The 23975-nt window shown below is 52.7% G+C and overlaps 1 long non-coding RNA gene across 1 annotated transcript; it reads right to left on the bottom strand.

Moving 5' to 3' along the window:
• Nucleotides 1-8915: 8915 nt before the first annotated feature.
• Nucleotides 8916-9953, bottom strand: LOC123343799. Its single transcript, XR_006572365.1, has 3 exons — nt 9684-9953; nt 9231-9277; nt 8916-9074 (listed from the first exon to the last, which is right to left on the bottom strand). It is a non-coding gene; the product is annotated as an uncharacterized LOC123343799 (long non-coding RNA).
• Between the last annotated feature and the right edge of the window lie 14022 nt (nt 9954-23975).

Raw genomic sequence — 23975 nt, 5'->3', positions numbered from 1 at the left:
TAATCGGCTCGTCCCAGAAGCCTAAACAATCTCAGCATTTCACATTCTATTCCCACACCTCCCCCTTCTACTCAAATCAAAAAAGAAGGGAAAGAAAAAAGGGATAAAACATTAGCAAAACATTTCCAACTTATAACAACATAACACCACAATCTATCACAAGCCAAAATTAAAACTTTATAAAGCCAACCTATATAACCATGCAATTCTTAACATAACCCCAACAACACCAAACAAAAACAAAACACGACAAATAAATGGTGTAAAATCTACAGGATTCCCCCCTCCTCTATAGCACACCAACTTGTGGCAAACTTCTATTACCAAATCATCCCTCAGATGTCAGGCGATCAAACTGACACTGAGGGAGGGGGGTCATATAAAAAACACAACATAAACCACATAAAACGCAAAAAACAATTCTGGCCAGAAAACAAACAAACAAACACCACAAAACAAAACATAAAACACATAACATAAATTTAACTCTGTAAATAAATGCATGGTATATCAAATACTAAGCAGCTAACATCCATATTCCTCAATTATCTAAAAAACAAAAAACAGGTCTACCCCTACTGGGCAATCAATCATGACTAAAAACATACAAATACCTCTATAAATCAAACATGTATCAATAAAATCAATTGCTAATACAATAAAATTATGCATAATCAAACAATTACAAACTAATATCTTGGCAAATCACCATATCAAATATTCCCCCGAATATTTGAAACTCCCAAATTTATGCTTAATTACCTTGGCTATCTACTACACCCTCAAGAGTTTCCAGCCCGCTTTCCAAGCCTTATCTGTTGCCTGTCCACTTGGGCCCGATCCTTACTTCCTTTCCAAATTCTCTGTCTGTTGCCTGCCTGCCTGGGCCCGATCCTTTTTTCCTCTTGCTAAACCATTCCTTTCATGGACACTAACTTATTCCACGATCAATTAGCTAGGAGGGTGTACCTCTTAACTAGCCCCCACCCTTCTAGTCTCTGCTACAAGCAATTATCTGTACTTTCCCACCGTGGGGGCTACATTTTTATGCATAACTGTAATTACAACATCTGCTTTCAACCTATCTATTATAATATAGGCTACATCTAATATCAAGCAATCTACAACAGCCAATAATCAGCACATAACACAAAATTAACAAAATCTAATAAGGCTAACAAAAGCACTTTACATAAAGGTACTTCGGGTCACATAAATTCAAAGCCATTCTCCCAAATTACCTAAATTTATGCCTAAATAACCTACAACTCCCCCCTTTGAGAATACTCAACAAGCCTTTTGGCTGAGTGTTCTCAAACTTCAAAAACAAAGGTAACCAAGCTCCAGAGAGCCGGGGCAAGTAATGGGGGGGCAATCAATCATGACTTAAAACACACAAATACCCTATACATTCAGGCAAAGCAAAAATGTTTCTCAATTAATAAATCATTCAGGGAGGATCAAACAAAAAGAATCCTGGCATAGCAAACAAGCAACTATCCTCCAGGGGCCCAGGTTGTGTACATCTTGTGGCTCTTTCGGACATTCCATCCACCATTGCAGCAGACATCTCTGATATTGACACAGTTGCAATTGCTTCACTCCTACTGCTTGCAGCCTCAAATCCCGAATGAGCAGCGGTAATATCGTGGACTAGTTCAGAAAATAATATTTCAGGCACTGCTTCTAAAGGCTTTAAAATTTCAGCCGAGGTTTCCATAGGCGTTACAGTTTCTGCAATGATTTGTCCTTCAATTGCTGCAGCTGTAACAGGCACAAATGTTTTTTGAGCCCCAGAGCTTTCAATACTAAAAATGGGTGAGCCAGTATCTGCCAGCTGCACAGCGAAACTCTCTTGCTGCACTGGAGTTGAATAAAATTTATCACCGCTTGCAAGTTCCAATTTTCCAGATTCAAACAAATCCTTTTCCACTTCCGTCCTTAGCTCAAACTTGGTTTCCCCTCGCTGATTGTCACTTGAACTTGTCGCAGTCAGTAGAAATGTTTGTTTTGCGTCCATAGGCTCCTCTTCGTCTCCCTTTCCACACACAGGCAGTTCTTGAGGACTCATGTCGCTCTGTAGAGGGGCCCCATTTACAACTGCCCCTGGGCATTCTGATACTAGGTTAAATGGCGCATCTCCAACATCATTCTGCATGGGGGCCTCAGCTGCAACCGCTTCAGTGGGCTCTGATTCCAAGGTAAACACAGTATCTTCTACCTCTGTCGTCACAGGTGCCTCAGTTACCCCACTCTGCATTGCATCCCCAATAAAAGCTTCCTGAGTGATCTGCCGCCCATCGGATCCCTGAAGCCGAGCAGTTCGGGTGGGCTTGCGCAAAGTGATGTCCATAGCAAAGGCAGTGTGGGGAGGGCCAGTGGATCCAAACCCTCGAGACCCGCGGTCAATCGGGGTCGATCGGGGCACACATCCCTTGAAAGGTATTAACTGAGCAAGACGTGTACCAGCAGTTATAGTCACAGGGGGACAGAGGGCACGTACCATTATCCCAATATTCCCCGTATAGTCGGCATCAATAAGGCCAGGCAAAACAAAAATACCTTGTTTCGATGTTGACGAACGGCCAATCAAAAGGGCACTCAGTCCAAATCCTAATGGACCATCGATGTTGGAAGGAAGAACTTGAACCTTGTCAGTCTCTAAAACCACATCTGTCGCTGTGGCCAAGTCCACTCCGGCACTGCCACGGGTTGCTCCGGTGAGGTGTTCCAGGCAGCCGGGTTGGCGGGTGGAGGCACTTGTGTCGTCGCGCTCCTCCGAGGGGCGCTCCTCGATCCGTTTCCCGGCAGCGGTGTTCCATCCTTCTTGTAAGGCGACCAACAGTCAACGGCGCGATGTCCAAACTTATCACATCGTGTACAAGCGCCGGTAGCGGCCTTAGGTGACACATCAGAGGCCCGCTGCCCAGTTTGCATAGGGCAGTCGCGCCGGAAATGCCCGGATTTTCCACAACCAAAACAGGGGCCGGCTGGCCGGGTCGGTCTTCTAGCCCCCCGCTGTCGCCCGAGCAGGGGTTGTAACGCCATGGCCAGTGTAGAGGCCTGTGCCTTAGCATGAATTGCCGCCTTATCCGTCTCCTCAAGCATAGCGGCCCTACCACATGCCTCAATCATTTCCATCAGGGTCGCAGTCTTGGGCAAGGTGGCTAATATACGGCGGCAAGTGGGATTTGCATTCTGGGTGGCAAGATCAAGCCCAACTGCAGTTCTGGCTTCTGGCGTCAGATTGGGAGATCTATCAATAGCCTCTCGAAGGCGATCCAAAAAGGTGGAATACGGTTCCGATGGGCCTTGTGTAATTTTAGCGTAGGGAGGGACCGGCTTTCCCATCTGGGGCACCGCTTTAAAGGCAGCCAAAGCTAGTTCCTGTGATTGCTGCAGGATCCGGGGCTCAAGACGAGCTTGCAAGTGCGGGTCAACAAAGCGACCGGCTCCCAAAAGCATCTCAGCAGTGGCCACGCGCCGAGGATCATCATCCGATAAATCCAAATTGCGGACAAGAGCCAAGTCAACCCTCTTAGCCCAATCATCTTTCCACAACAGTTTCTGTGTAGGCGTAAGAAGCATATCAGCCAGTTTAATTGCATCGTATGGGCACATTGCTTGTCCAGCAAACACCTGTTCAATGAGAGACTGTACATACGGATTATCTAGTCCATAAGCCATAATCGATTTCTGCGCCTCACGGATCAACTTCCAGTCCAAGGGAGCCCACTGTCGATGATTAGGATGTCAAGGGTCTGGCGTAATCACTGGAAAGGCCTCGGGTGTCAAGCCTTCAAGAATAGCTTCCCTTATAACCCCATGCCAGCGCTGTACCGGGTCCGGAGGGTCCCCGGTTGGAGCGTCCCCGGGGCCAGGCGGGGCGGGGGGGCGAGTCGAATGAAAGCACTTGTGAAGATGCGACCGTGATAATCCAGGTGGAAAACCTTCCAATTGGTCCAACTTATCACACATATGCTGCAGCTGTCGACCCTGGCGCTCCATCTCCTTATAGAAGGCATCAGACTGAGTAAACTGAGTAAACGTAGTCAAATCAGGATATGGGTTTGAGGGCACATGTTCCACCCGAGCCTCCTCTGTCCCCCCGCAAGCGTGGCACCCCCAGGCCCCGTGGACACGGCATGGCTTTGGAGGGGGTGCATACGGCAAGGCTGTCTCCATAGGCTCGGGTGTATCGGGGGGTAACGGGACCGGTGCAGGATCAATCATGTCGGGGCCGATAGCCACATTGGAGGGTAGTGGGGCCGTAGCAGGGGCAACATCATCCATAGGGTAGGGGTTGGAAGCCAAAGGTATCACCGCGTCCTCACCACCGAAAAACTCTCTGGCTCCAACCGGCAACACAGAAGGCATTCCGGGCGTTGGGCGGCAAAGCTCAGAAAGGGCCGCCTGCACTCCTGCCTCGGCCGCGAGAGTTTCTATTATCTCCTTCGCCTTATTCCATACTGGACTCAGGGAGAAGGCCTCCTTATCGCCCTGAGCCACCGACTTCCAAAGCTCGGAGCCTAACCACTCCCAAACAGTTTTATCAAAAATTGTACTTGGTTGAACAGAAAGTCCCCTTCTCCGTCCCCACCGCAGCAGACGGAATAACGCATCAGAGGGGAGCTTCTCTCCCTGCCGCTCCGCGATGCATATCAGATATTCATGCACCGTCCTTTCTTCCGCTGATGCAGCGGTTCCCATGGTAGCTATTCACCTCTGGGTTCGGGTGTGCCTCCCTTTTTAGTCGCCCTGCGGCCACCGCTCGACACTGAGCTCAGGTGCGCCCTTCTTTTCGGACGCCCTGCGGCTCCTAGCCGCTCGACACTGAGACTCAAGTGCACCTCCTTTTCTTCGTTTCAGTTCAGGCCACCGACACTGTCCTTATTCAATCACGTCGGGGTCACCATTTGTTGCATCACAGGAGAGCATGGACAGAGTCTGACAACCCATGTGATCATAAGCAGAGAGTTCTTTATTCATTTCCAGCATGCTCTTATATACAATTATGGCAAGCAATTAGACAGTTGCTAATTGGTTAACTAAATTTATACAGCCGCAGCTGTAACCGCATAGGGTAATTATCATCCTACACACCTGTTTGACTTATCATCCTATTTACAGTTAGCTGGCCGATGAGAACGGGCCCAAGGCCAGCCCTTTACACACAGTTCCCAGCGTAATCGGCTCGTCCCAGAAGCCTAAACAATCTCAGCATTTCACATTCTATTCCCACATATTTCCCCAGTGAAAGTTAGCAATTCTGACTCTGGTCCCGTCCCCAGCCTTAATCCCAAAGAGCCCCACACCCAACAAGGAAGCAAACAAAGTGTGAAGAAAATCACAGCAAGTACAGATGAGGAATTCCAAGCACTGACCACTTACCCACAGCCAGTTATGCACGAGGCAGAAAGCTGAGGACTGTTCATGTCTCCTTAGAAGAATGTCCAGGCTCCTCCGGCTGCTGCTCCTGGACAATTCCTCTACAAGTGCACCAAATAAGCCAACCAAGAGCCCTCACTACAAAAAATTCAATTGGTGCATGAAATCTTGCCCTCATCCCTGCCTCCCACATCAGCCCCACTAGAGCAGAGACTCAGTCAACACCCACAGTCACCGCTTCACCCTAGCGCCCACTGCCCTGCATCATTTCGGTCCCCTACTTGTTCATAGCTCACAAGACCTAGCCTGTGGGGATGCACACCTAACACACCTGCCCGTGTCCTATGAAGGAAGACAGCACAAGAAGAGGCAAGGACAGAGAGAGATTGAGACAAACAGACAGAGTGTGTGTGTTGGCCAACACATTAGAGGAGAGAGAGAGAGAGAAACGTGGGAGGGAGTCAAGAAACTCACCAGCTGGAGTCATCCCCCTGGATTTAATATGCTGCGGAGGACACACTGGTCCTAGCCAGAGACATGAGCAGCCCCTGAAAATGGGGACATCGTCTCCCTTGTAACCACAACTAGTCAGGAACCTTTTCTTACAAACCCAGCCCCAGCTAACGGGGCGTCCCTACCGGGAGCAAGATGGGCTTTGAGCAGAGCGATCACCAAAGAAGACACTTATCTCATTGAGAGTGGTGGCGGTTCGCTCCCAGATGGACGCCTTCTGCGTCGCATCAACAACGCTTGCAGACTCATCGCTCTTGCTCTCTTTCCATTGCACGAGGGCAGTAGACTCTGGCCTGTGACTTCTTTTCTCTTGCTACTAAACCCAGCACAAGGGGGAAAAACAAATCAGTCACCCTTTCAGTCAGCAACTTTGGGTAGGCTCTTATTTTCCCCTCCCGCACACAGTGGGGCTCCGCCCTCAACCCTATTCCCATTACACCGGTAGGATAACAAGTAGAAAGCACCCCTTGCAACGACACCCGAAATAGTCACTTTGCACAGCAGACTTTGATCACAGAAACCAAATCTCAAGGGGGAAAATAAAACATAGAAATTGGGCTTGTTTTTGGCCTGTAGCTTATTTCTCATTGTAGCTTGCTGCTTCCGGCAAGCAGGGGCAAAGGGGGGAGAGAGTCAGGGGTGCACAGCGGACCCACCACAGTCCCAGACTGCACGCCAGGAGAGATCTAGTCATTGAGTGCTGGGATTCTTAGGAATTGGCTTGTTTTGGCCTTATTGGAAATAGGATTAGCTTGATTTTTGGAATACTGTGAATTCAGGGTTCTTATCTACCCAGTGAAAGTTGGCAAGTATGACTCTGGTCTCTTCCCCAGCCTTAATCCCACAGTGCCCCATACCAAACAAGGAAGGAAACGGCCTATGAAGAAAATTACAGTGAGTACAGATGAGGAATTCCAAGCACTCACTGCTTACTCACAGCCAGTTAGGCAGAAGGCAGAAACCTGAAGACTGTTGAGATCTCCTCAGAAGGATGCCCAGGCTGCTCACGTCCACTTCTGCAGATTCTCGTCCGGCGAGAGCTCCTGGATGATTCCTCTGCAAACTAATAAAGTCAAGCAAATACAATCACTACACACAGCACTACTGGCGCATTTAATCTTGCCCTCATCCGTGCCTCCCTCTCCCATCCCATCTACATCCGCTCGACTCAATGAACAGAGACTGAGTCAACATCCAAAGACACTGCTCCACTCTAGAGCCCAATACCCTGCATGATTTTCATCCCCTCCTATTTGTTCATAGCTCCCGAGATCTAGCCTGTGGGGATGCACACCTATCACTCCTATCCATGTCCTATGAAGGGAGACAGCACAAGAAGCAGCAAGGACAGAGACAGAGTGAAAGAGAGACAGACAGAGTTTGTGTTGGCCAACACATTAGAGGAGAGAGAGAGAGAGAGAGAGAGAGAGAGAGAGAGAGAGAGAGAGAGAGAGAGAGAGTAAAAAACACAGGAGGGAGTCAAGAAACTCATGAGCTGGAGTCATCCCCCTGGATCCAACCTTCTGCTGCAGAGGACACACCCCTCCTGGCCAAAGAAATTACCAGCCCCTGAAAATGGGGACCTTGTCTCCTTCATAACCACTAGTTACGAACCTTTTCTTACAAACCCAGACCTTGCTAATGGGGCGTCCCTACCAGGAGCTGAGCCGTGAGCAGAGCAATCACCAAACCAGACACTTATCTCAGTGACAGTGGCCTCTGCTCGGCTCCCAGATGCACGGCTCTTGCCTGGCATGAACAATGCTCACAGGCTCGCTGCTCTCACTCACTTTCCATCGCACGAGGGCAGTAGGCTCTGACGTGTGATGCTGGGTTTAGTACCAAGGAAGAAGTAAAAGGAAGAAAAAAAATAAAATTACCATCTCCGTCTGCAATGTCACGTAGTCTCTTCATCCCACATCTCCCGTATCCCACAGCTCTGCCCACAACCCATCTCCCATTACTACTTTACAGCTGCAACTAGAAGAGACCCATTTTAACTGCACCCAAAATAGTCACTTTGCTCAGGAGACTCTTGTCCCTTCCCCAGCCTTAATCCCAACGAGGAAGCACACGGCCTATGAAGGAAACAAGAGTGAGTACAGACAAGGAATTGAAAACACTGACTTCTTACTCATAGCCAGTTATCCAGAATGCAGAAAGCTGAGGACTGTTCATGTCTCCTTAGAAGGATGTCCAGGCAGTTCAGGTCCACTTCTGCCAGCTTCTTCTCCAGCTGAGACTCCTGGACAATTCCTCTGCAAACTAATAAAGGCAAGCAAGCAAGAACTATCACTACACCAGTGGTTCTCAACCTTTTGTACTGATGATCCCTTTTACATAGCAAGCTTCTGAGTGTGACCCTCCCCTTATAAATTAAGAACACTTTTTATATATTCAACACCATTATAAATGCTGGAAGCAAAGTGATGTTTAGGATGGAGGATGACATTTCACAACCCCCCAGATAACAACCTTGCAGCCCCCTGACGGGACCTAAACCCCAGTTTGAGAACTCCTGCACTACGTAGAGCCCAATTAAGGCCCTCTTCCCTGCGTCGCTTTCGATCTGTCTTAGCCCCAAACACCAACAGTCACCGCTCCAGTCTCGCACCGACTGCCCTGCATGATTTTCGTCCCCTCCTACTTCTTTGTGGCACCCGAGACACAACCTGTGGGGGTGCACACCTAGCTCGCCTGCCAATATCCTAAGAAGGGAGACGGCACAAGGAAAGGCAAGGACAGATTGAGAAAGAGTGTTGGCCAACACACTAGAGAAGAGAGAGAAACACGAGAGGAAGGCAAGCAATTCACCACCTGGACTCATTCTCCTAGATGCAACATTCTGCTGCGTAGGACACACTGCTCCTGACGAGAAAACTGAGCAGCCCCTAAAAATAGGGACCTTCTCTCTCTCAAAACCACAGCTAGTCAGGAACCTTTTCTTACAAACACAGCCTCAGCAAACGGGGCATCCCTTTCAGGAGCAAGGTGGGCTGTGAGCAGAGCAATCACCAAAACAGACACTTATGTCATTGACAGTGATGACTGTTCCATTCCCAGTTGGACGGCTTTTTCAAGGCATCAATAATTCTCGCAGTCCCATCACTCTCGTTCACTTTCCATCGCATGAGGGCAGTAGACTCTGACTTGTCACTTCTTTTCCCTTGGTACTAAATCCAGCAGAAAAACAAGTCAGTCACCATCTCAATTGGCAATGTTGGGTAGCCGCTTCTTTTCGCCTCTCCCACATGGTGGGGCTCTGCCCTGAACCCTCCTCCCATCACGCCTTTATGACTACAAGTAGAAAGCACCCCTTGCAACAACACCTGAAATAGTCACTCTGCACAGATGACTCTGGTCAGACACACCGAACCTGTGGGGAAAACACGTAGAAATTGTGCTTCTTTTTGGCTTGTAACTTATTGCTTCTTGTAGCTTTTTGCTTCCAGCAAGCACGGACAAGGAGGAGCAAAGGGGACGGCTAGTTGAGGTGCACAGCGGGCCCACCACAGTCCCAGACTGCACGCCAGGGGAGATCTAGTCATTGAGTGTTGGGGTTCTTAGGGATTGGCTTGTTTTGGCCTTGTTTTCAAATGGGTTTCTCTTGATTTTTGGCTTATTGTCAAAGTCGGGCTGCTTATTTCCCCAGTGAAAGTTAGCAATTGTGACTCTGGTCCCTTCCCCAGCCTTAATCCCAAAGAGTCACACACCCAACAAGGAAGCAAACAAAGTGTGAAGAAAATCACAGCAAGTACAGATGAGGAATTCCAAGCACTCACCGCTTACTCACAGCCAGTTAGGCAGAAGGCAGACCCTGAAGACTGTTGAGGTCTCCTCAGAAGGATGCCCAGGCTGCTCACGTCCACTTCTGCATATTCTCGTCCGGCGAGGGCTCCTGGATGATTCCTCTGCAAACTAATAAAGTCAAGCAAATACAATCACTACACAGCACTACTGGTGCATTTAATCTTGCCCTCATCCCTGCCTCCCTCTCCCATCCCGTGAACATCCACAGACACCGCTCCATTCTAGCGCCCAATACCCTGCATGATTTTCATCCCCTCCTATTTGTTCATAGCTCCCGAGATCTAGCCTGTGGGGATGCACACCTAGCACTCCTATCCGTGTCCTATGAAGGGAGACGGCACAAGAAGCAGCAAGGACAGAGACAGAGTGAGAGAGAGACAGACAGACAGACAGAGTGTGTGTTGGCCAACACATTAGAGGAGAGAGAGAGAGTAAAAAACACGGGAGGGAGTCAAGAAACTCATAAGCTGGAGTCATCCCCCTGGATCCAACCTTCTGCTGCAGAGGACACACCCCTCCTGGCCAGAGAAATTACCAGCCCCTGAAAATGGGGACCTTGTCTCCTTCATAACCACTAGTTAGGAACCTTTTCTTACAAACCCAGACCTTGCTAATGGGGCGTCCCTACCAGGAGCTGAGCCATGAGCAGAACCCTCAGCAAAACAGACACTTATCTCAGTGACAGTGGCATCTCCTCGGTTCCCAGATGGACGACTCTTGCCTGGCCTGAACAATGCTCACAGGCTCGCTGCTCTCACTCACTGTCCATCGTATGAGGACAGTAGACTCTGATGTGTGACTTCTTTTTCCTTGGTACTAAACCCAGCAGAGGGAAGAAAAAGAAAAAAAAATAGCATCTCGGTCTGCAATGTCGCGTAGTCTCTTCATTTCACATCTCCTGTATCCCACAGCTCCGCCCTCAAACCATCTCCCGTTACTACTTTACACCTACAACTAGACAGGACCCATTGTAACTGCACCCAAAATGGTCACTTTGCTCAGGACTCTCCTGTCCCTTCCCCAGCCTTAATACCACTGTGCCCTGTACCCAACGAGGAAGCACACGGCCTGTGAAGAAAACTATAGCAAGTACAGATAAGGAATTGAAAGCACTGACCGCTTACTCACAGCCAGTTGTTCAGAAGGCAGGAAGCTGAGGACTGTTCATGTCTCCTTAGAAGGATGTCCAGGCTGCTCAGATCCACTTCTGCCAGTTTCTCCTTGGGCTGGGGCTCCTGGACAATTCCTTTGCAAGCGCAGCTGCAAAAGCCAAGCATGAGCCATAACTACATGCAGCTCTATTGGTGCTTGAACTCTTGGCCTCATCCCTGCCTCCCTCTTCCATCCCAACTACATCGGCCCCACTCGACGAACAGAGACCGAGTTAACACCAACAGTCACCGCTCCACTTTAACGCCTACTGCCCAACATGGTTTTCGTCCCCTCCTACTACTCCAGGGCTTCCAAGACCTAACCTGTGGGGATGCACACCTAGCACACCTGCCCATGTCCTAAGAAGGGAGACAGCATAAGGAAAGGCAAGGATAGAGAGAGGGTGTGTGTTGGCCAACATACTAGAGAACAGAGAGAGACAGAGACAGAGAGAGAGAGAGAAACACAGGAGGAAGGCAAGCAACTCTCCACCTGCAGCCATTCTCCTGGATCTAACCTTCTGCTCCAGAGGACACACTGCTCCTGGCCAGAGAACTGACCAGCCCCTGAAAATGGGGACCTTGTCTCCCTCATAACCACTAGTCGGGAACCTTTTCCTACAAACCCAGCCCCAGCTAACGGAGCACCGCTACCAGAAGCGAGGGGGCCATGAGCAGAGCAATCACCAAAATAGACACTTATCATTGAGAGTAGCAGCTGTTCCACTCCCAGTTGGACGGCTTTTCCGTAGCATAAATAGCTCTCGCGGTCCGATCACTTTTGCTCATTTTCCAAAGTATGAAGGGAGTAGACTCTGACGCCTGATTTATTTTCCCTTGGTACTAAAGCCAGCATAAGGGGAAAAAACAAGTAAGTTACCATCTCTGTGGGCAATGTTGGGGAGGCTCTACTTTTCGCCTCTCCCACACAGTGAGGCTCTGCCCTGAACCCTCATCCCATCACACCTTTAGGACTACAAGTAGAAAGCAACCCTTGGAATGACACCTTAAACAGTCACTCTGCACAGCACACTCTGGTCACACACACACCACACCTGTGGGGAAAAGCATGTTTTTGGCTTGTAACTTATTGCTTCTTGTAGCTTGTTGCTTCCAGCAAGCAGAGGCAAAGGTGGGTGAGAGTCAGGGGTGCACAGCGGGCCCACCACAGTCCCAGACTGCAGACGCCAGGAGAGATCCAGAGATCCCCCCGGCACCCCTACAGCCTGGAAGTCGGTATCTCTGCACCCCAAAAACCCCATAAGCCACCCAGGGACCTCTACAGCCTGGACATTGGTATCTATGCCCCCCATAAACCCCCTAAGCCCCCCAGGACCCCTACAGTCTGTACGTAGGTATATGTGCCCCTCAGAAACCCCTTCATCCCCCAGAAACCCTAACAGCTTGGATGTAGGTATCTCTGCCCACCACAAACTCCCTAAGCACCCCATTGACCCTTCCAGCCGGGACGAAGGTATCTGTGCCCCCCACGAACACCCTAACCCCCCTAGCGACCCCTACAACCTGGACATAGGAATATGTGCTCCCCACAAACCCCCTAAGCCCCTGAGGGACTTCTACAGCCTGGAAGTAGGTATCTGTGCCCCCCACGAAACCCGTAAGTTCCCATGGGACCCCTAAAGCCTGGACGTAGGAATATGTGCTCTCCACAAACCTCCTAAGCCCCCGAGGGACCCCTACACCCTGGATGTAGGTATCTATAACCCCCACGACCCCCTAAGCACCTCCGAGAAACCTACAGCCTGGACGTAGGAATGTGTGCCCCCCACAACCCCCTAAGACCTCCGGGACCCCTACAGCCTGGACGTAGGTATCTGTTCCCCCTACAAACCCCCTAAGACCCCCAGGGACGCTCCAGCCTGGATGTAGGTATCTGGGACCCCACACACCATCTAAGCCCCCCAGGGACCCCTACATTCTAAACGTAGGTATGTGTGGCCCCCATAAACCCTGAAAGCCCCCCAGGGACCTCTATAGCCTGGACCTTGGTATTTGTGACCCCCATAAACCCCCTAAGCCCCCCGGGATTCCTCCAATCTGTTCATAAGTATCTGTACCTCCCGCAAACACCCTAAGCCCACCAGGGACCCCTACATCCTGGATGCAGGTATATGTGCCTCCCACAAATCCCCTAAGCCTCCGAGGGAACACTCCAGCCTGGATGTAGGTATCTGGGCCCCCCACAAACCATCTAAGCCCCCCAGGGACCTCTACATCCTAAACGTAGGTATCTGTTGCCCCCACAAACCCCCTAAACCCCCCAGGGACCTCTACAGCCTGGACGTAGGTATCTGTGCCCCCAACGAACCCCCTAATCTCCCCGGGACCCCTAAGGCCTGGACCTAGGTATCTGTGCCCCCCACAAAACCCGTAAGCCCCTGAGGGATCCCTACAGCCTGGAGATAGTTATCTGTGCCCTTCCCCGAACCTCATAAATACCCCCGGGTCCACTCCAGGGTGGACGTAGGTATCTGTGCCCCTCACAAACCCCCTAAGCCCCCCAGGGTCACCTAAACCCTGGAAGTTGGTATCTGTGCCCTCAAAAAACCTTGTAAGCCCTCCAGGGGCCCCTACAGACTGGATGTAGGTATCGGTGCCCCCCACAAATCACCTAAGCCTCCCAGGACCCCTCCAGCCTGGACGAAGGTATCTCTGCCCCCCGCAATCACCATAAGCCCCTCAGGGACCACTCCAGTTTAGCCTTAGGTATCTGGGCTCCCCACAAAGCCCCTAAGCCCCCAAGGTACCCCTGCAGCCTGGACGTAGGAATATGTGCTCCCCACGAACACCCTAAACCCCAGAGGAAACCCTACAGCTTGGATGTAGATATGTGTGCCCCCCACAAACCCCCTAAGCCTCCCAGGGACGTCTAAAGCCCAGAGATAGGAATCTGTGCCCCCCCCCTGAAATCCATAAGCTGCTCTGGGACCCCTACAGCCTGGACAGAGGTACCTGTGCCCCCCACGACACCCTAAGCCCCCACCCTGGGGCCCCTACACCCTGGACATAGCTATCTGTGCACCCCCGAACTCCATAAGCACACCCGGGACCCCTACAACCAGGACGCAGGTATCTGTGCCCCCCCCCAAACCCCCTAAGCACCCTGGGGGTCCTCCAGTTGGTACATAGGTATCTGTGCCTCCCACAAACCCTCTAAGCTCCCCAAGGACTGCTCCAGCCTGGACGTAGTTATAACCCTTCTGCCAGGCTGAATTGAGAGCAGCAAGGGCCGGGTTCAATACATAGGGGACCCTTCCCTACAACATAATGCAAACCAGCTCGATCCCCCACCCAGTGATCTGGAAAATCTTACACACACACCCCTGGGTGCCTCAAAGAGGCAATAGCTCCCCTCTCCCAAGCACAGAGTCTGGGTGTAGCAGAAAATGTTTAATAACATGAGATAAACAACATAGCATTAAATTGGGAAAACACCTCAACTAGGCCGAGTCCTTTTCTCTGGGCTCTTGAGTCCAGCAACCCCCAAATCACCCCAAGACTCCAAAGTCCAATGCCTCAAATATCCCGAGTCCAGCAACCCAAAAATCAACCACAGTCTCACAGCCCCAGAGTTCATGAGTCTCTCTGCAGGTGTTTCCCCCCTGCCAGCCTGGGTAGAAAGGGGAACCGTACGTGGTCCAGGGCTGACTGCCCTACCTCTCTGTGGGATTCTGCTTCCGCCTTCCCCACGAACTGCTCACCTCTGCTCCACCGGCTGCTCTACTCCACCAGCCTTCCTGTGATCTGCTCCAGCCGTCCCCACAAACTGCTCTGCTCTGGCAGCTGCTCTGCTCCACCAGCCGTCCCTCGATCCGCTCCAGCCGTCCCACAAACTGCTCCGCTCTGCCAGCTGCTCTGCTCCACCAGCCTTCCTGTGATCTGCTCCAGCCGTCCCCACAAACTGCTCTGCTCTGGCAGCTGCTCTGCTCCACCAGCCGTCCCTCAATCCGCTCCAGCCGTCCCACAAACTGCTCCGCTCTGCCAGCTGCTCTGCTCCACCAGCCATCCTGTGATCTGCTCCAACTGTCCCACAAACTGCTCCGCTCTGCCAGCTGCCCTCCTCCACCAGCCGTCCTGTGATCTGCTCCAACTGTCCCACAAACTGCTCCACTCTGCCAGCTGCTCTGCTCTGCAATATAGCTTCAGGCTCCCCCACTACTTAGAACAGCTCTTTAGGAATTTCAGCTCTTTAGTGATTCCAGTTCAGGAACCTAGAACTTAGATTCTTAAGAGAATCCAAAATCAGCTCTGGTATTCAACACCAGGAAGAAAAAACAAGTGCAATTGGTGTTTCTGGCTCACCCAAGGAGCCCACTCCCTTGTCTAGCGAGTACCACTCCATTGATGGTGAGATTCCCTGTCACAAAGCAGTTTCACAGTTCCTCATCCACACAGTCAGGGTGACAACACTCCCCTTCTGCCGCCCTAACAACAAAGAAACTGGGGATCCCACAGCTGCCAAAGGAACCATCCCAGGATGCCGTGGGCTGTGCCTATGCAAACACCATCAGCCCCTGAAATTATTTTCCACACTCGCCATAATTCACCACCAGATGTCAGGGTAGAGCTCATCCTGACTCTGCTTACATAGGTATCTGTGCCTCCCACAAACCCCTAATCCCCGCGGGACCCATCTAGCCTGGACGAAGGTATTTCTGCCACCCACAACCCCCTAAGCCTCCCAGGGACAACACCACCATGGACGTAGGTATCTGTGCCCCCCACAAACCCCATAAACCCCCAGGGAACACTGCACCCTGGATGTAGGTATCTGTGTCCCCACTAAACCCCTAATCCCCCCAGGAATGTCTACAGCCTGAATATAAGTATCTGGGCCCAGCCCCAAACCCACTAATCCCCTCGGGACCCATCCAGCCTGGACGTAGGTATATCTGCACCCCACGAATCCCCTAAGACCACCTGAGACCCCTAAAGCCTGGAGGCTGGTATCTGTACACCTCAGAAACCCCCTAAACCCCAAGGGATGCCTCCAGTCTAGACATAGTTATCTGTGCCTCCCACGAACCCCCTAAGCCCCCCAGGAACCCTACAGCCTAGAGAGAGGTATCTGTGCCCCCCACGAACCCCCTAAGCTCCCCCTGGGAACCCCTGAAGCCTGGAGAGAGGTATCTGTGTCCCCCACGAACCCCCTAAATCCCTCCTGGACCCCTACAGCCTGGAGAGAGGGCTAGGGGGCCCCATCAAACCCCCTAACCACCTAACCCCCCAGGACACCTACAGCCTGGAGACAGGGCTTGAGGGACCCCCAAAACCCCCTAAGCCCCCCTGATACCCCAACAGCTTAGGGCATTCTGGGGGGCCCCCCAGCCCTCTCTCCAAGTCCCCCCAGAACCCTACAGCCTGGAGAGAGGGCTGGGGAGCCCCTGGAATCCCCTAAGCCCCTCCAGGACCCCTACAGCCTGGAGAGAGGGCTGCGGGGTCCCCCCAAACTCCCTAAGCCCCCCGGGACCCCTACAGCCTGGACAGAGATCTAGGGGGCCCCCCTGAACTCCTGATCCCCCCCAGGACCCCTACAGCCTGGAGAGACATCTGGGGGGACTCCCGGAACACCCTAAACCACCCCGGGACCCCTACAGCCTGGAGAGAGGGCTGGGGGTCACCCCCAGAACCCCCTAAGCCCCCCCCAGGACTCTACAGCCTGGAAAGAGGGCTGGGGGGCCCCCAGAAAACCCTAAGCCCCCTTGGGATCCCTACAGCCTGGAGAGGGCGCTGGGGCCCCCCCGATGCCCGAAGCCCCACTGGGACCCCTACAGCCTGGAGAGATGGCTGGGGGCCTGCCTGGGACCCCTACAGCCTGGAGAGGAGGCTGGGAGCCCCCCCAGAACCCCCTCAGCCCCCTGGGACCCCTACAGCCAGGAGAGAGGACTGGGGAGTCCCCCAGAACCCCCTAAGCACCCCCAGGACACCTACAGCCTAGAGAGTGGGCTGGAGGCCCCCCCAGAACCCCATAATACCCCGTGGAACCCCTACAGCCTGGTGAGAGGGCTGGGGCCCCCCCGAACCGCCTAAACCCCCTGGGACACCTACAGCCTGGAGAGAGGCCTGGGGGCCCCTCCGGAACCCCCTCAGGCCCCCCGGGACACTTGCAGCAGCGGAGAGAGTGCTGGGGGGCCCCTCCAAATCCCCTAAGCACCATCGGGACGCCTACATTCTGGAAACAGGGCTGCGAGGGCCCCTGGAACCTCGTAAGACACAGTGACGGCTGCACTGACACCGTGTGGCCACGAAGGGTAATGCACTGAGCATTTCTCTCAGAGGAACAGTGACACCATGTGGCCACGAAGGGTAATACACAGAACAGTTCCTGCATGGAGCCACAGTGACACCATGTGGCCACGCAGGGTAATGCACAGAGCATTTCTCTCAGTGGAACAGTGACACCGTGTGGCCACGAAGGGTAATTCACAGAGCAGTTCCTGCATGGAGCAACAGTGACATCATGTGGCCACGATGGGTAATGCACAGAGCAGTTCCTGCGTGCAGCTACAGTGACACCGTGTGGCCACACAGGATAATGCACAGAGTATTTCTCCTGGAGCAAGCGTGACACCGTGTGGCCACGAGGGTAATGAACATGGAATTTCTCACGGAGCAAGAGTGACACCGTGTGGCCACGCAGGGAAATTCACAGACCATTCCTGCATGGAGCTACAGTGACATGGTGTGGCCACGTTTGGTAATGCACAGAGCAGTTCCTGCGTGCAGCTACAGTGACACCGTGTGGCTACGCAGGGTAATGCACAGAGTATTTCTCATGGAGCAAGTGTGACACCGTGCGGCCATGAGGGTAATGCACATGGGATTTCTCACAGCACAACAGTGACACCATGTGGCCACGCAGGGTAATGCACAAAGCATTTCTCTCAGAGGAACAGTGACATCATGTGGCCACGAAGGGTAATGAACAGAAGAGTTCCTGCATTTAGCTACAGTGACACCGTGTGCCCACGCAGGGTAATGATCAGAGCATTTCTCATGGAGCAAGAGTAACACCGTGTGGCCACGCAGGGTTATGAACAGAACGGTTCCTGCATGAAGCTACAGTGACATCATGTGGCCACGAACGGTAATGCACAGAACAGTTCATGCATAGAGCTACAGTGACATCATGTGGCCACGCAGCGTAATACAGAGCATTTCTCTCAGTGGAACAGTGACACCGTGTGGTCTCGAAGGGTAATGCACAGAGCAGTTCCTGCATGGAGCAACAGTGACATCGTGTGGCCATGACGGGTAATGCACAGAGCAGTTCCTGCATGGAGCAACAGTGACACCATGTGGCCACGACGGGTAATGCACAGGATCAGTTCCTGCGTGCAGCTACAGTGACACCGTGTGGCCACGCAGGGTAATGCACAGAACAGTTCCCGCATGTATCTACAGTGACACCATGTGGCCAGGCACGGTAATGCACAGAACAGTTCCTGCATGGATCAACAGTGACACCGTGTGGCCACAACGGGTAATGCACAGAGCAGTTCCTGCGTGCAGCTACAGTGACACCGTGTGGCCACGCAGGGTAATGCACAGAGTATTTCTCTTGGAGCAACAGTGACACCGTGTGGCCACGCAGGGTAATGCACAGACCATTTCTCATGGAGCAACAGTGACACCATGTGGCCACGACGGGTAATACACATGGGATTTTTCACGGAACAACAGTGACACCATGTGGCCACGCAGGGTAATGCAGATGGGATTTCTCACGGAGCAACAGTGACACCATGTAGCCACGACGGGTAATGCACAGGAGCAGTTCCTGCGTGCAGCTACAGTGACACCGTGTGGCCACGCAGGGTAATGCACAGAACAGTTCCCGCATGTATCTACAGTGACACCGTGTGGCCACGCAGGGTAATGCACAGAACAGTTCCTGCATGTATCTACAGTGACACCGTGTGGCCACAACGGGTAATGCACAGAGCAGTTCCTGCGTGCAGCTACAGTGACACCGTGTGGCCACGCAGGGTAATGCACAGAGTATTTCTCTTGGAGCAACAGTGACACCGTGTGGCCACGCAGGGTAATGCACAGACCATTTCTCATGGAGCAACAGTGACACCATGTGGCCACGACGGGTAATACACATGGGATTTCTCACGGAACAACAGTGACACCATGTGGCCACGCAGGGTAATGCAGATGGGATTTCTCACGGAGCAACAGTGACACCATGTAGCCACGACGGGTAATGCACAGGAGCAGTTCCTGCGTGCAGCTACAGTGACACCGTGTGGCCACGCAGGGTAATGCACAGAACAGTTCCCGCATGTATCTACAGTGACACCATGTGGCCACGCAGGGTAATGCACATGGGATTTCTCACGGAGCAAGAGTGACACCCTGTGGCCACGCAGGGAAATTCACAGAGCAGTTTCTGCATGGAGCAACAGTGACACCATGTGGCCACGACGGGTAATGCACAGAGCAGTTCCTGCATGAAGCCACAGTGACATCGTGTGACCACGCAGGGTAATGCACAGCGTATTTCTCATGGAGGAAGCGGGACACCGTGTGGCCACGAGGCTAATGCACATGGGATTTCTCACGGCGCAAGAGTGACACCATGTGGCCAGGCACGGTAATGCACAGAGCATTTCTCTCAGAGGAACAGTGACACCGTGTGGCCATGAAGGGTAATGTATAGACCATTTCCTATATTGAGCAACAGTGACACCATGTGGCCATGAAGGGTAATGCACAGACCATATCTCATGGAGCAACAGTGACATCATGTGGCCACGATGGGTAATGCACAGAGCAGTTCCTGCGTGCAGCTACAGTGACACCGTGTGGCCACACAGGATAATGCACAGAGTATTTCTCCTGGAGCAAGCGTGACACCGTGTGGCCACGAGGGTAATGAACATGGAATTTCTCACGGAGCAAGAGTGACACCGTGTGGCCACGCAGGGAAATTCACAGACCATTCCTGCATGGAGCTACAGTGACATGGTGTGGCCACGTTTGGTAATGCACAGAGCAGTTCCTGCGTGCAGCTACAGTGACACCGTGTGGCTACGCAGGGTAATGCACAGAGTATTTCTCATGGAGCAAGTGTGACACCGTGCGGCCATGAGGGTAATGCACATGGGATTTCTCACAGCACAACAGTGACACCATGTGGCCACGCAGGGTAATGCACAAAGCATTTCTCTCAGAGGAACAGTGACATCATGTGGCCACGAAGGGTAATGAACAGAAGAGTTCCTGCATTTAGCTACAGTGACACCGTGTGCCCACGCAGGGTAATGATCAGAGCATTTCTCATGGAGCAAGAGTAACACCGTGTGGCCACGCAGGGTTATGAACAGAACGGTTCCTGCATGAAGCTACAGTGACATCATGTGGCCACGAACGGTAATGCACAGAACAGTTCATGCATAGAGCTACAGTGACATCATGTGGCCACGCAGCGTAATACAGAGCATTTCTCTCAGTGGAACAGTGACACCGTGTGGTCTCGAAGGGTAATGCACAGAGCAGTTCCTGCATGGAGCAACAGTGACATCGTGTGGCCATGACGGGTAATGCACAGAGCAGTTCCTGCATGGAGCAACAGTGACACCATGTGGCCACGACGGGTAATGCACAGGATCAGTTCCTGCGTGCAGCTACAGTGACACCGTGTGGCCACGCAGGGTAATGCACAGAACAGTTCCCGCATGTATCTACAGTGACACCATGTGGCCAGGCACGGTAATGCACAGAACAGTTCCTGCATGGATCAACAGTGACACCGTGTGGCCACAACGGGTAATGCACAGAGCAGTTCCTGCGTGCAGCTACAGTGACACCGTGTGGCCACGCAGGGTAATGCACAGAGTATTTCTCTTGGAGCAACAGTGACACCGTGTGGCCACGCAGGGTAATGCACAGACCATTTCTCATGGAGCAACAGTGACACCATGTGGCCACGACGGGTAATACACATGGGATTTCTCACGGAACAACAGTGACACCATGTGGCCACGCAGGGTAATGCAGATGGGATTTCTCACGGAGCAACAGTGACACCATGTAGCCACGACGGGTAATGCACAGGAGCAGTTCCTGCGTGCAGCTACAGTGACACCGTGTGGCCACGCAGGGTAATGCACAGAACAGTTCCCGCATGTATCTACAGTGACACCATGTGGCCACGCAGGGTAATGCACATGGGATTTCTCACGGAGCAAGAGTGACACCCTGTGGCCACGCAGGGAAATTCACAGAGCAGTTTCTGCATGGAGCAACAGTGACACCATGTGGCCACGACGGGTAATGCACAGAGCAGTTCCTGCATGAAGCCACAGTGACATCGTGTGACCACGCAGGGTAATGCACAGCGTATTTCTCATGGAGGAAGCGGGACACCGTGTGGCCACGAGGCTAATGCACATGGGATTTCTCACGGCGCAAGAGTGACACCATGTGGCCAGGCACGGTAATGCACAGAGCATTTCTCTCAGAGGAACAGTGACACCGTGTGGCCATGAAGGGTAATGTATAGACCATTTCCTATATTGAGCAACAGTGACACCATGTGGCCATGAAGGGTAATGCACAGACCATATCTCATGGAGCAACAGAGACACCGTGTGGCCACGCAGGGTAATGGACAGAGTTTTTCTCACGGAGCAACAGTGACACCGTGTTGCTACGCCGGGAAATTCACAGAACAGTTCTCGCATGTAGCTACAGTGACACCATGTGGCCCCGCAGGGTAATGCACAAAGCATTTCTCTCAGAGGAACAGTGACACCGTGTGGCCATGAAGGGTAATGCACAGAGCATTTCTCACGGAGGAATAGTGACACCGTGTGGCCACGAAGGGTAATGCACAGAGCATTTCTCTCAGAGGAACAGTGACACCGTGTTGCTACGCCTGGAAATTCACAGAGCAGTTTCTGCATGGAGCAACAGTGACACCGTGTGGCCACGCAGGGTAATGCACAGAACAGTTCCTGCATGGATCAACAGTGACACCGTGTGGCCACGCAGGGTAATGCACAGAACAGTTCTCGCATGTAGCTACAGTGACACCATGTGGCCCCGTAGGGTAATGCACAAAGCATTTCTCTCAGAGGAACAGTGACACCGTGTGGCCATGAAGGGTAATGCACAGAGCATTTTTCACGGAGGAATAGTGACACCTTGTGGCCACGTAGGGTAATGCACAGAGCAGTTCCTGCATGGAGCAACAGTGACACCGTGTGGCCACGCAGGATAATGCACAGAACAGTTCCTGCATGGATCAACAGTGACACCGTGTGGCCACGCAGGGTAATGCACAGAACAGTTCTCGCATGTAGCTACAGTGACACCATGTGGCCCCGCAGGGTAATGCACAAAGCATTTCTCTCAGAGGAACAGTGACACCGTGTGGCCATGAAGGGTAATGCACAGAGCATTTCTCATGGAGGAATAGTGACACCGTGTGGCCACGTAGGGTAATGCACAGAGCAGTTCCTGCATGGAGCAACTGTGACACCATGTGGCCACGAAGGGTAATGTACAAAGCACTTTTCACGGAGCAACAGTGACAGCGTGTGGCCACGCATAGTAATGCACAGAGCAGTTCCTGCATGGAGCAACTGTGACACCATGTGGCCACGCAGGGTAATGCACATGGGATTTCTCACGGAGCAACAGTGACACCGTGTGGCCACGCAGGGTTATGCACAGAACAGTTCCTTCATGGAGCAACTGTGACACCGTGTGGCCAAGTAGGGTAATGCACAGAACAGTTCCTGCATGTTGCTACAGTGATACCGTGTGGCCAAGTAGGGTAATGAACAGAGCAGTTCCTGCATGGAGCAACAGTGACACCATGTGACCACGGAGGGTAATGCACAGAGCAGTTCCTGCGTGCAGCTACAGTGACACCATGTGGCAGGGGCGACTCTAGAGCCCAGCGGGGCAAGCACCCGCCTGGGGCGGCCCTTTCCCAGGGGGGCGGCAGGCTGGGCCGGTGGACCAGCCGCAGTCATGCCTGCGGGAGGTCCACTGGAGCCTGGGGACAACCGGACCTGCCGCAGGCATTACTGCGGACGGTTCGCTGGTCCCGCGGCTCTACTGGACCTCCCGCAGGCATGACTGCGGCAGCTCAACCGGAGCCGCCGGACCAGCGAACCGCCGGCAGCTGCAGAGATCCAGCTGAGCCGCGCGACCAGCGGACCCTCCGCAGTCATGCCCGCGGCAGTTCCGCTGCTCCCGCGTCTCGGGGGCGCCTCCCGGGCATGATTGCTTGGGGCGGCCAAATTTGTAGAGCAGCCCCTGCCATGTGGCCACGCAGGGTAATGCACATGGGATTTCTCACGGAACAACAGTGACACCATGTGGCCACGCAGGGTAATGCACATGGGATTTCTCACGGAGCAACAGTGACATCCTGTGGCCACGACGGGTAATGCACAGAGCAGTTCCTGCATGGAGCAACAGTGACACCGTGTGGCCACGCAGGGTAATGCACAGAACAGTTCCTGCATGGATCAACAGTGACACCGTGTGGCCACGCAGGGTAATGCACAGAACAGTTCTCGCATGTAGCTACAGTGACACCATGTGGCCCCACAGGGTAATGCACAAAGCATTTCTCTCAGAGGAACAGTGACACCGTGTGGCCATGAAGGGTAATGCACAGAGCATTTCTCACGGAGGAATAGTGACACCGTGTGGCCACGTAGGGTAATGCACAGAGCAGTTCCTGCATGGAGCAACTGTGACACCATGTGGCCACGAAGGATAATGCACAAAGCAGTTCCTGCGTGCAGCTACAGTGACACCATGTGGCCACGCAGGGTAATGCACATGGGATTTAACACGGAACAACAGTGACACCATGTGGCCATGCAGGGTAATCCACATGGGATTTCTCACGGAGCAACAGTGACACCCTGTGGCCACGCAGGGAAATTCACAGAGCAGTTTCTGCATGGAGCAAGAGTGACACCCTGTGGCCACGCAGGGAAATTCACAGACCATTTCTCATGGAGCAACAGTGACACCATGTGGCCACGACGGGTAATGCACAGAGCAGTTCCTGCACGAAGCCACAGTGACATCGTGTGACCACGCAGGGTAATGCGC

The sequence above is a fragment of the Mauremys mutica genome, chromosome 11 (genome assembly GCF_020497125.1).
Source record: "Mauremys mutica isolate MM-2020 ecotype Southern chromosome 11, ASM2049712v1, whole genome shotgun sequence".
Classification (NCBI taxonomy): domain Eukaryota; kingdom Metazoa; phylum Chordata; order Testudines; family Geoemydidae; genus Mauremys; species Mauremys mutica.
Note: the sequence above shows the minus strand (reverse complement) of the source record. Positions and strands in the feature narration are given on the sequence as shown.